Here is a 12,428-nt window from a genome sequence, read left to right as displayed (position 1 = left end):
GGTTTGTATAGTAAGAGACCCACTTTCGAATCCTTTAAGTAATACCTTGCACACAGCATCTTCATACATCATGTGTATCATTCGAATGATTTTGGAAGGAACACCCACATTTTTCGGATGTTCCCAGATAGCACTTCTATCGATCGTGTCGAAGGCTCTCTCAAAGTCGGCAAAGATTAGATACAGAGGGCTGTTCAATTCGTTCGACTGCTCCTCTATAATTCTTAGGTTATTGTTGTGATCTACACACGATCTATTTCTGCTGAATCCGGCCTGCTCTTTCCTACTATTGAGTTCTATTGCTGGTGCGATGCGGTCCAGGATGAAAAATGATAATATCTTCTGTATAGTATTTAATAGTGATATATCCCTCTAGTTTCGACATTCACTCAAATCGCCTTTTTCGGGATAGTAATGATGAGGCCTTCTATCCAATCTGCCGGTATAACCTCTATGGTCCAGACTTCACTGATGAGGGGATTAATATATTCATGTAGCCTTGAGTATTTGAATATTTCTGCGGGGATGTTGTTTGGGCCAGGAGATTTTTTATTTGTGAGTTTTATGATCGTATTTTTATCTCGCAAACAGGCCTCGTAAATATTCCTCCTTTGATTATGGCGCTCCTGATGTATATTTATGAAAACTCTTGGAAGATTTTGTGAAGTTGGTTCATAAAATTCCTTCCATAGTTACAGTTATCCTGTTATTCTGGTGAGTATTTTCCCATTAGTATCTTGTGTATTCGTTGCAGTACGTGTTTTTTCTGAGCTTAATTGTCTTACCGAATTGTAGACAGATCGTTTATCTACTCGAATCGCCGCATCTTTCGCTATTTCATCATAGTGCTTTCGTCTATCACGTCTTGCTGACTTCTTGACGTTGTTGTTAATTGCACTATATTCTCTTCTCATTGGAAATGTATCATCATTGAGTTTTGCTGTTTATATCTTAAGTTTTAAGTTGTTTTTCGTCTACCAGCTTCCAGGTTTCTTTGCTTATCCAGGGTTTTTCGAGGTGTGTATGTAATACATCCTAGAACTTCCCGTGCTGTGTCTTTGAAGGCTGTTGCTTTTTCTGACCAGCTGCTGGCCTGTTGGCGAAGTTTGGTGTCTAAGCGGCTGGAGAACCTTTCTGATATCATTGGGTTCTTTAGACTTTGGATGTCGAATTTGGGCTATGGGTTTCTTTGGTGGAAGAATGCCTTGGGCCGCAACTTCACTATTCCAACTAAGAGCTGATGGTCACTATAGACGTCTGCCCTCTTATAGTTTTAACATCCAGCAGGTATTCCAAAAACTTTATACTAATGAGAAAGTGGTCAATATCTTTATGGGGAAATTTTGTGCCACCAATGAACAATTGATTTTTCCATGCAGAGATCAACCAAGCGCTCTCCGTTGTCATTGCCTGAGCTATTTAAGCCTTGTTTGCCCATAATAAAACTCAAGTTGGTGTTGTCTGTACCGACTTTTGCATTCTTCTTCATGTCTCTTTTGTTTGCTTGAGCAATCTCCGAGTTTAGTTTCTCGTAAAATTAATTTTTTGTGTCTTCGTCATCCAATTCAATTGGAGCGTAGCATTGACAAAGTGTAATATTTCTATATTTGGTCTTAAACCGAGCCATTAACAATCTATATGTTATTGCTTCGCTCACTATCATTGCTTTTTTCATTTGAGGTGTCATTGGTAAGTCAACTCCATTTCTGCGGCTAATGTTATTGCCATTAAAGATAAAATACTGCCCTTCTGTTGTCCACATTTCGTCAGAGCCTTCCAGCTTATTTCGGAGAGTTCCAAATTATACAGGCGCTAGTTTGACATTTCTTTGCAGTCTTGTAGTAGACGAGATGGTTCCACTGACGTCCTAACATTCCATGTTCCAATTCGTGTCCGTGTCTTAAAGCCAATTGGTCGTACCGTTAAATCTGTTGCTGTTATCCTTGTTGCTTGTGTACTTTTGTTGATGTGCTGTTTTTCATACTCCAGCTTATCGGGCTAGCGAGAAACTCCCTGTGAAGTCGGAGGACCGCTTTGCGTTAGCAGTTCGCTATTCATTGGCACTCAGGATTTAATAGGAATCCGATGCAACACGGAGACCCCCTGAGAACCTCCTCTCCAAACCGCTGATAGTCCGCGTCTGCATTTCTGCAAATGCCCTGCATATATACGAAGCAAAACACTATCCGTAACCTGTGGACGCGTCCGGTAGCATTCAGCACTGCTTCCACATAGCATACAACTATTTGGTATATATGTAAATCTATATATCACAAAACATATACCCCGTGGTCGGGGTACTTCTTTGCATATAGTTTTTAGAGAATTCGATTTTTTCAAGATGTGATACCTCTGGAACCATTAGTAAAAAAATATGAAAATATATTGAAATGTTCTGCTGATGAGCAGAATCACCACAGCAAAAATAAAGGAAATCAAAAAAAAAAAATTCAAATCTTTTTGTGTGAATGGTCTCTTTTATCGAATCGCTTTAAAATAAAGATTTTGCCTAATATTGGGTAGAAACTCATCAAAATATGATACAGCAATACGAGGTTTTAAAAAAGTCATAACCCTAATGTTCAAATGTTGATATAACTCCCACATAACAGTACATTCCGATTTTTGCTATTTTGAGGTTTTTAGCTAATTTTTAACAAAATAATGCAATACTTTATTTAAGGATCCAAGAGTTCATAAAATTTCTTTACGAAAAATTAACGCCATATGTCCACATGTTGGTATAACCCCCTAATCAATGTACCGCACGAGCAACTTCGTTGACTTTAGCCATATTTCCCGCCATATTTCTTTTGTAATTTTATCTGTTAGGGCGATTATCATTTAATATTAATTTTTATTAATTTGTGTTTATAGTTGCGCTGAATGATTGAAGATATTTTGCATATGAAAAAGGAAAGCCGAAAAGATTCAAACACAACAACCAAATTATGTTAATTTGCCAAACAACTTATCGACAAAAAAATTTAGACATATCGCTCAGTTACTCAAAAAGTGACACATCTCAAAAAATCCAGTTTCGAGAAAAAGACGATTTAAATTGGCGATTGAAATTGGACTTCGCAAATTAAAAAGATTTTTACACAACAAATAAAATAACTACTTGGACCATATATAGCAAACAGATAGCCAGATATCGGTGCTTAATTTCTGTGCAAAATCAATCATGATTTCAAGTGTTTTAGTGCATCAAAGATAAATAAAGATAAAGTAGAAGTCGCAAAAAAAAAAATAAAAACTCCAAAAACGCATTTTTGGAGTTATGCCACTCTTTGAGTAAATGAGCGATGTGTAGGTCTACAATTTGGTGTAACTCCCATATAACGGTCCCTCGACGATTTGTATTTACATATTATTTTTATTTATTTTTTATCACAAATGTATTACAGAGCGAACTCCTGCCGATAACTATTTACAACTGTTCATGGTTCGAAGAGAATCGACATTTCCAATTTATGATACAGACAATGATTATGAAAACCAATCATAATATACAAATGGATGTTGGTGGGTTTGCCAGAATGTCGTTAGTAACTCTCCTAACGGTAGGTGGAACCTAGATGTACATATGTATGTACATTAGTGCGACCCAAAAAAAAAACAACATTGTTTTTGATTGCATTTCCTACCTGTTAAATTTTTTTCCATTTGACCCAAAAACCTTATATATATATATATATATGAAGTTTTATGACGATCGGTTAACGTTAACCCGTGCCACCGCACTGTGGGGCCAAAGCCAGGGTTTTGAGGCAACAAATCACAGGACCAAGCTAGACCTTCAAAATTCCGTGTAGATGTTTATAATGGGTCTTTAGAGAATTTTCGTGAAAACGCGCCATAGGTCCCATACAAATTACTGTGGAAATAAAGATCGCTCCGGTGGCACTGGTTATCGGCGTTTGGTTGAAATTGAAAAAAATTAGGGGGTAGGAAATTTAATCAAAAACATGTCTGTTCTTTTTTGTGGTCGCTCTAATGTACGTATATACCTCCTTGGTAAATAATAACTATATTTTCTCACATATTTTTAGATTGTCCGTTCTAGTGTCTCGTATTTCTTATTTCTTCGAAAGTGTATGTAATACACGGAACCAATGTGATCTCATATGTATTTCGGTAGCAATATACATACAATGACTTCTGTTGGAGAACATCATAAACCAAGCAGTTGTTATAAAAGCGCAAAACATCAGAATATCTTAAACACACTAACAAATTATAAAATAATATCTTAAAAACAAACAACAAATAGAATCTCTTTCAATATTCACAATGAAATTATTAAAACAAATAAAATAGTTTAAAAACGATATCTTACGTTGATAACACTGTGCGACAACAAAAAAATGACGAGGAAAATCGAGTAGATTATGAAAGTAGAGCTAAAAATATAGACACGTGTATCGGCGTTTTAAAAGTTTACGTCGGAAAGTAACCAAAATAGGCGGGGCAAGTTCCGCCCATTTTTAATTTTTTCGAAATATTCGGCAACTTTACAGAGGAGTATGTGGGCAATATTTTTGTTAAAAATTTTAACCCTCATGCGGTGCATCAAATAGGTCTTTTTGTCCTTTTTTCAAAAATCTTTCAAAAACTCCTTAAAAATGTGATTGTATCAAATCCAAATATTCTACAAAATTGTTCGCCATAAAATTTTACTATAGGTCTCAGAATACACCAAATCTGTAACCCTTGTCTGATCACCAGGAATCTCTAAAAATTAAAAACACGTTTTAGGGTTAAAGTCGGACTTCATCTAAGTTTATTCAAAATTGTCCGACAAAACATAATTTTAGAGAGATGATGTCAGAGACACAAAAAAAAAATATTCTTCGTCAAATTTCACTATGGGTCACCAAAGAAATGAAATGTCTATTTAAATTTTATAGCATGAAAATATCAGTATCAATTTTGCTGAAAAAACATGAAAATATTTCCCAATTTTTTTAATGAAAATTTGTTCTTTCTTTTTTCGAGTTGGTACCTACATGGAAGTAATATAAAACTTGGTTATAGGTGAAAAGTGTCAAAGAATGAAAAATTCTACACAAAATTTCACAATGAGTTTCAAAATAAACCGTATATCTATGTATACTATTTCCTTAAAACATGATGAAAAAATGGATGAAATTATATGTTTAATTTTGGACTGTTAATTTTAAACTAAAGAAGGAACAACAGCTGGCTGCTTCAAAGGTTACCACAGACAGTCCCTCCACTTCTTAGGAAGCGGCGAAGAGGATAAGGTCTCCTGAGGAGCAGAACGTGTAAGTAAGAAGAAAAGGAGCTTCCCTCCTTCAATTGCCCAGGACAAACCTCGTCAGGACAAAAGCCAAGGAGACTGCCAAAAGGATCCTTCAAATGAGACTGAAGAGGCGAGTTCTGACAAAAATAAGGTGAGCGCGACGTCGGAATCTTCTGCGGTGGCCAAGGACTCAGTAAAGAAGCCTACTACCACCCAGAAGAGGAATATGGACGCTGAAACCGGAACGGAGCCGCCATCGACTTACGCCAAGGTAGCCAAGAGATACTACAAGGACGAGCTGTGCTACGCAGTAATCGATACTAGTAAAGGATCTGGAAGGCTACACAAAGAGTACTTATCGGAGATCGAGAAATCGATCTACGATAAAATATTGGAACAAATCCTGCAAGGACGAGTCTCAATAAAAATAAACTGCTGTGAGCCAAGGGGGGACCTCCTATTGTACCACCTGGACTCACACGCAAACTCTGCAGCTCTCGGGGAGGTAGTCAGCAGTATAGCAACTCCATGGGAAGGTGGCAGACTAAAACTGGTGAGGAAAGACGAAATTCCTCATCTAACCAAAGCATCGGTGTACGTCAAGGGGTATGGCTGCAAGCTCGAGACGGAGCGCATGCTCGAGGTCTTTGGCGTACAAAACGAGGCCCTAAAGGTGAAAAGATGGGAGGTCTTCCACAGGGAGGAGAAGGAAGACTGCACTCTCCTTGTGATGGGGATCGACGATCTCTCGCTAGCCGGGCTCGTCAAAACCAAGGGCAAGGCATTCTTCGTCTCGAACTCGGTCTTCTTCAAAATTGGAAAGGCAAGAGTTGGTGAGGAGGAGATTGCCAAACCAAACAACCAGGAGGTCAACCTACCAAAAGGCTTACAGGAGAGAGGGGCAGACGAAATTAGTGACTCCCAAGAAGCCAACCTACTGGAGGACCAATGATTGATGTCATCCAAATCAACCTCCATCGGAGCGAAACGGCAACACTAGCCCTGATGGACAAAATAACTAAAGGTAATATATATACATATTGGTTTAATCCAAGAACCTTGGACCATATTTTTATGGTTTCTGGACTTAACCATATACACTTCACCCGGGTTAACTACCTTTCATAAAATTCCAAAAAATTGAGGCAGTTATGCGGGAAAGGCAGATACGAAAATCCCGCATAACTACCTCATGTGGGTAGTTACAAAAATCTCATCTCAGCCTTATAAAAAATTACAACAATTAGAACATAATCGCCAAAAAACAAAACGGCCTATAGTAAAAAAGTCTAAAAATATATAAGTTATATTATTTAATCAACAAGAAATTTAGTCATCAGTGAGCATAACACCATAAGGGGTAGTTTACACTATATGTAAATGTCATATGACATGACATTATATAGTCGCTAATATGTGCAATATTGGGGATTTTCCTTACGCCATTTACTTTTTGCGTCCACACCAGCAAAATTGTAATAAAATTACGTCCCCACATTGCCTGCGTGGGTAGATATGGAATGTTTTTATTTCGTGTAATATGACATTGATAGATAGTGTAAACTACCTCTAACATAACACTGCACATCTTCATCACAATTCACGTAGTCGTCGAAATTGATTTTCTCATAAATACACCAGTGCGGGTAATAAACCGAGAAAAACATTATTAACTGTTCTTTTTGGGGAAATATTTGACGGGCAAATATCCGAATTGGGTACTTATAGAAATGTAGTTAAGCGGGACAGTTTGAACTCATTTATATGAAAAAACTTTGGAGATTCAGATTGTGAGGCAATTAAACGGGAAAGGCAGTTAAGCAGAGACGTAAATAAGCGGGGTGCAGTGTAAATTATTTTTTGTCACAAAAACTTATGCTTTCTTTTTTCTCCAGAGTTGTCATCGTCGGACGTCACAGTATTGAAGCAGGGGAATGGTAACATATACCTAGCATTAGCCCCGACATTACCACCTTCGTCGGGATTGCAGCAACTGGTGAGAAGGATAAAGCAAACAGGTAACGAAGTACTAGTAGGTAGCGATGCTAACTCTCACCACATCTCGTGGGGTAGTACTAACACTAACAAAAGGGGTCAAGCCCTTATAGATTACTTAAATACTAACGACCTGACTACACTTAACACCGGGAATACGCCAACCTTTGTTAATAGAATTAGGGAGGAAGTACTAGATATAACGATATGTTCAGAAAATTTAATAAACGAGGTACACGAGTGAAGTGTCCTGGAGGAACACTCCTTCTCAGACCATAAGTATATTAGATTTAAAATAGGCCATCGCCTAACCCGATAACCTTCCGAAACAAATCCAAAACAAATTGGACTAAGTTCGGAAAACGAGTAAAAGAAAGACTTGGGCAACCAGATGAGGAATGCCTAAGTAAGGAGGACATAGAGAGAGATGTCCTAAAGTTAACTGAGGCACTAGTAAAGTCTTTCGAGGAAAGTTGTCCCCTTCGATAGGGGAAATCCGCCTACGAAAAACCCTGGATGACAGGGGAAATTGGGAATAAAGGCAAGGCAAATAGGGCCAAACGTAAAAAAGCAGCTGGATTCTGGGACAGATATCAGGCAAAATTAAAGGAATACAACAATATAACAAGAAACGCCAAACGAAACTCCTGAAAGCTTTTCTGCGAACAGGTGGATAGTGTAAATAACGTTTCAAAGATTAAAAAGTTTCTATCTAAAACTCATACACAGACCGAGCAATTGGTCGATGGAAATGGAAAAAGGATTGAAACAACAGAAGAAACTCTAGGCCTTCTGATGAAAACGCACTTCCCGCAGAATACCATGGTTAACACTGAGGCATCGACGGAATGTATTAACTCATCGGAAGAGGCACCAAAGATCGACAGCTTAATGGTCCAACAAGCCATTTTAAGCTTTTCACCATATAAGGCAGCTGGACCAGATCAGATCTTCCCGGCTTTACTACAGAGGGAAGTGGACTTTATTGCGTCCAAACTGGTCGGGATCTTCAATGCATGCTTAAAACTTGCATATACTCCTATAGCCTGGCAGGAGGCAAGGGTAGTCTTTATACCCAAACCTGGCAAGGCAAGTTATGCAACACCAAAATCTTGTCGACCGATAATTTTAACTTCATTCTTACTTAAAACATTGGAACGGACAGCCGACACCATGATGAAGAGTAAGATCCCCAACGATATGCTTAAATTCAAACAACATGCATACTTTAAAGGCAGATCAGTGATCAGTGAAAGAACCTTCGAAATGAAAATGTACACACTTGCTGTATGCATCGACATCGAAGGCGCTTTCAATAACGTAAGCACCGAGACACTTATCCACTCCTTACACGAGTTTCAGGTAGACAGGGCCTTAAGGAACTGGATAAACCACATGCTAAGGAATAGATGGACAAAGTTGGACAAGGAACGCCACAGGGAGGGATACTTTCACCGCTGTTGTGCGTTACCACCATAAACAGTCTCTTGAGGACCGTAACCGAAGAAGGATTTGACCCAGTCTGCTACGCAGACGACGTTATAATACTCCTGAGGGGAAAGAATCCGAATTAACTCTGTCGAAAAGCACCGGGCCAGGCCGAGAGGTCTGAACGTCAACCCGGAAAAAACAGAATTATGTCTATTCACTAGGAAAACGAAAATGGGACACTACGAGGAACCAGTTTTTCTAAATAAGACAATAAATATCTCTTGTACAGTTAAATATCTAGGAGTAATTCTGGATAGGAAACTTAAATGGAAAAACCATATACAAGAAAGGGCCAACAAGGCCCAAATATGTTGGTCAACCTGCAGAAGGGCGATAGGCTCAAAATGGGGGTTCAATCCTAGGATGATACACTGGCTATACAGAAGCGTAATTAGACCAATTCTAACGTACGCGTCTGTGGTATGGTGGACAGCCATGGACAAAAAATGCAATGTGGAAATATTGCAAAAGGTCCAAAAAACATGCTGCCTAAGCATTAGCGGAGCAGTGAGGACCACACCGACTAGGGTTTTAGAAACAATTTTGTTTGTACACCCAATAGATATTCAGGTAAGGTATGAGGCAGCCATCGCAGCTGCAAGGCTAAAGTCGATGAGCGAGTGGATCGAAAAGAGCCACCATACATACCACCAAAATATATTAAAGGTCACAACGGGTGAATCTATAAATCAGGTAGTATCGGACCGTATACCTGAAACTAGTGAAGTAGCCTTGTGTGAAGTGTCAATACCTGACAGAGACATGTGGATCGGGGGAGCTCTAGCACAGATTCCCGCTGGAAGCTGTGGGTTTACGGATGGGGCTGTGCAAGGGGGGTGAACCGGACTGGGTCTTTATATAATGGAACCGGAAACCTCCCTCCGTCTGCCGGATCATAACACGATAATGCAGGCGGAACTCCGGGCGATAACAGAGTGTCTGCTTTGGTTTGATACTCACACAAGGCCTACCACTGTAAATATCCTTACGGATAGCAAAGCAGCCATTAGAGCTATATCAACCAAGACAGTGAAATCTAGAACTGTCTTGGAATGCATTAAATCTATAAATAATTACTCTCAACACGGTAAGGTAAACATTATATGGGTACCAGGGCATTCCGGGATTAGGGGTAATGAAATAGCAAACTCCTTGGCAAAACAAGCCATTCCGTTAATTCCGTAAATGCCACCAAAGTAGGAGTTAGCCCCATCATTGTAGTTTTTTGGACCACACCAAATTGTGCATGTGAGAGCCCATATTACGCCTATATTTTCACTTGACCATAGCCGTAGACCTCTATTGTATTTCACTTACAATATAAGCAACCAATGGCTTATCCAAACTACGGAATTTAAGTTGAAAGTACTAAAAATACGCAATTTGGGCAGGTCCAATGTGGGTTTTTTATATTCCAAATATATATGCACCACAAATATTTCAAAAGCATTATGAATGGAACGCACAACATCTTCTGTATGAATTCACAACGAAAAACCATCAATATGATATTTACAGTATCCAATCACAACGACAATCTGTATGAAAATTGGGAAATATGGCCCATTCTTTGGTGACCTATAGTGAAATTTGACGAAAAATATTTTTGTCTCTGATATCATCTCTCTAAAATTATGTTTTCTGGGAAAATCGGGAGGTACCATTCTATGGGGGCTGTATGAAGACATGTACCTATACCGAAAATTTTCAGGTGGAAAGTTTTATACCCTCAACGAAGACTAAGTACCAACTTTCAGCCATTTCGGTGTTATAATGAGGCTAAAACCTTCAACATGCCGAAAATTCAGATATAGCGTTCTATGGGGGGTACATCAAAACGTGCACGTATACCGACAAATTTCTGACGGAAATTTTTTTAGGCCAGAAGAAGACTAAATACCAAATTTCAGCCACTTCGGTGGAATAATGAGGCTAAAACCTTCAAAATACCGAAAATCGGGCGGTACCGTTCTATGGGAGCTATATGAAGACGTTGACCTATACCGACCAATTTCAGGTGGAAAGGAGTATACTCTTTACGAAGACTTACTTCCACATTTCAGTCATTTCGGTGGGATATTGAGGTCACAACCTTCGAAATACCGAAAATCAGGAGGTACCGTTCTATGGGGGCTATATGAAGACGTGGACCTATACCGACAAGTTGTATACCCCCAACGAAGACTAAATACCAAAATTCAGCTACTTCGGTGGAATATTGAGGCCACAACCTTCAAAATACCGAAAATAGGGAATTACCGTTCTATGGGGCTATACTAGGGCGTGGACCTGTACCGACAAATTTCTGGGAGAAAGTTTTGTACCCCTAACGGAGACTAAATACCAAATATCAGCCATTTCTGAGGAATATTGAGGCCACAACTTTCAAAACACCCAAAATCGGGAGGTAAGTTCTATGGGGGCTATATAAAAGCGTGGACCTATACCAACAAATTTCATATGGAACGTTTAGTACCCCAAATGAAGACCAAATACCAAATTTCAGCCATTTCGGTGGATTAATGTGGCCACAACCTTCAAAATACCGAAAAACGGGAGGAACTGTTCTATGGGAGCTATATGAAGGCGTGGACCTATACCTACACATTTCTGGGGGAAAGCCTAAAAACTAAATACCAAATTTAAGCCATTTCGGTGTGATAATGGGGTTAAAACCTTCAAAATACCGAAAATAGGGAGATATCGTCCTATGGGGGCTATATCAAAACGTGGACCTATATAAACATTTTATGGTAGAAATGTTTCTTAGCCTCTGGAAACACAAAGTACAAAGTTACAACCGATTCTGTGATCAAATGAGACTAATACATTCAAAATATCTTAAAGTGACGAGTACTATATATGAGGCGTTATATGAGGGCTATACCAAAACGTGGACCTACGAGTATATAAACAAACTTTGGTAGAAATGTTTTTTAGACTTTAGAGACACAAAATAACAAATTACAACCAATTCCGTGGTAAAATGGGATAAATATCTTAAAAATTCCTTAAAATGACGACGCGCCACGAAAACGTGGACCTACATAGCCCGCTTTCAACACATATAATAGATTCTACCAAAATTTCATCCACCTACTTCAATCCGTTCGGACGCTAGAGCGATTTCCACAGACGGACGGACATATATTCCATGTCCGTCCGTCTGTGGAAATCGCTCTAGCGTCCGAACAGATTGAAGTAGGTGGATGAAATTTTGGTAGAATCTATTATATGTATTGAAAGCGGGCTATGTAGGTCCAAGTTTTAGTGGCGCGTCGTCATTTTAAGGAATTTTTAAGATAATTTTGTTTTTTCAAAATAGTCTGGCTTAATCCCATTGTTGTTGTTTTAATATTTTAAAACAACTATTTTATTAGTGGAAAAGATTTGGCATTGTTCGCCAAGGGGTAAGGCAGGGAATACTATGTTTGGGTATAAAAAGTTTCTTGTTGAAGAAGTTATTGAAAAATAACTTCGGTGGAGAATATCCACAAACAAGAAACAAGGGAACTGATGAGATCCAGTGGCGTGGATCGAAACTATAGTATTCCCTGCCTTACCCCTTGGCGAACAATGCCAAATCTTTTCCACTAATAAAATAGTTGTTTTAAAATATTAAAACAACAACAATGGGATTAAGCCAGACTATTTTGAAAAAACAAAATTGCAA

The 12,428-nt window shown here is 38.8% G+C and overlaps 1 pseudogene; it reads left to right on the top strand.

Moving 5' to 3' along the window:
- The window catches only part of LOC141401190 (odorant receptor 63a-like), a 41,834-nt pseudogene extending 37,573 nt beyond the window's left edge, over positions 1-4,261 (top strand).
- The last annotated feature ends 8,167 nt before the right edge of the window (positions 4,262-12,428 follow it).

This window comes from Musca autumnalis, unplaced genomic scaffold (assembly GCF_047663935.1).
Source record: "Musca autumnalis isolate F117 unplaced genomic scaffold, ASM4766393v1 scaffold_4, whole genome shotgun sequence".
In the NCBI taxonomy this organism is placed as follows: Eukaryota; Metazoa; Arthropoda; class Insecta; order Diptera; family Muscidae; genus Musca; species Musca autumnalis.
This window is presented reverse-complemented; position numbering and strand designations above follow the sequence as displayed.